The following is a 1,851-nucleotide window of genomic DNA, read 5'->3' on the forward strand; positions in this document are numbered from 1 at the left end:
AACTGGACAAAATTATGTTAACGATATTAAAAACAAAAGATTAGTAGTAGAGGATAGAAACTTCGTAACATTATTGCCATTAGAAGAGAAGGTAGTTACCCTAAAATCAGAAGATACTGCAAAACACGATTATTTCAATGAAAATAGTCATATTTGTGATAAAGATAATTTAATTGGGAATGAGAAGAAAAACACCAGCATTCAAAATGCAGATCTCTGTAAAGAAAAAAATACAAAATTTAATGTTGTTAACGCACAAACAGAAATTGGAAAAGTTTGGCCAACTGAGCTAGAAGCTGAACTAATTAAAGCAAATGATTTTTCAATTTCATGCAGTGATGGGAAAGAATTTCAAGTCTCTACTGAAGGGCCCTCAGCAATGGAACTTAGTTGTATTGGCCAGTACCCACAAGAGATTATGAAAGAAATATGTGATAAGCTAAAGATTTCCTCTCTTAACGAGACTGGTATAACATATTTTACTCAGCTTCTTATTGGTGTTTCTTCCAAACTCAACTACAATGCTAGCACATTATTTTGTCAAAATCTTTTTTATAAGAAGGTAGTTTCATTAGATAAAATTGCTTCTAGAAGTTTAATGAGTAATATTTTAATGCTTGCTCAGAAGTGTCCAATGGCAGTGGTTGCAGCTGTAGTATTGCCTTGTGTCAGTAATAATATTTTGGGAACTTATCAATTTGAAGTTTTGCAGCGTATTTTGATGGATGGAATTCCTGATAATTTTGTAGATTCCACGTTATCTCAATTATTACAAGACTTGACAAATTTTTCTGAACAATGTGTAAATTTGGTGCAAGTGTTAGTATGTAGAAAGCCTGTTCTTAGCAGTGAAACGAAAAAGCAGTTAGCTTCTTCTCTGATGATGTGGGGAGAATATCATAGTTCAAGCATTAAGTTTACAAAATTTTTACTAGATGTTTTGATTTTATTTAAAAATCAACCAGATCCAAATGTTTTTCCCTTATTAAGTAAAGTTGTTCAAAAGAATAAAACATTTATGAAGAAAAGAGTTGAAAATGCTCTTGAGAAATTATAATAAATTATCTCAATATGAATGTTAGTTTAACATTTGTTCTTTTATATTTCAGGCATAGTTACACAGAATTACAGTTGTATTGTACAGGTATAACAAATTACAAGCTGCATTGTATTTCTATGGTATTATTAGTATCTGTGCTAAAATTAATAAGTCATATAATTTCTATAGTTTCAGTGTTTTTCTTTAAAAATTTGGTTTAAAAAGTAGTTGTCATGTGTCTGCTTTTGTTATTTTAATTGATTTTTTTTTTCACAAGTATTTTCTTTCCGCACCAATAGTAAGTAATTCATTTTTCAATAGCTGAACATTGGATTGTACCATACTTATGTTAACACTTCATGTGTAAATAATTTTTGTTGATTGTATTAGGTGTGATAGAATACAAATTTTCACATAATAAAAATTACAAAAATATTTTAGTTATTGTTTCAAGCACAGAAATGTCAATGTATAAAGTTAGATTGGATCTTGTTATATTTCAGTTGATTCCCAAATAAACTAGAATCAAGATATCAAGCAGTTACCTTTAAGAAACTTAGTGCTTCTAATTTAATAATAATACACGTGAAACGGAAAGAGTTCCATATGGCACCCCACCCAAAAATTGTAGAATTGCCTGGATAAAAAAGATTCTGAAAAGGGTTTATTTTAAGGGGCATATTAGAAAAATTGGAGCATGGCTTTGACAAGCATTTGTGTGAATAAATGTGGAGAACATTATATTCTGATAAAAGTAGCCTTTTTGATGCCTTTATACAAGACATTTGTAAAGTTTATCCCCAAGAAGATTT

The sequence above is a fragment of the Limulus polyphemus genome, unplaced genomic scaffold (genome assembly GCF_000517525.1).
Source record: "Limulus polyphemus unplaced genomic scaffold, Limulus_polyphemus-2.1.2 Scaffold435, whole genome shotgun sequence".
In the NCBI taxonomy this organism is placed as follows: domain Eukaryota; kingdom Metazoa; phylum Arthropoda; class Merostomata; order Xiphosura; family Limulidae; genus Limulus; species Limulus polyphemus.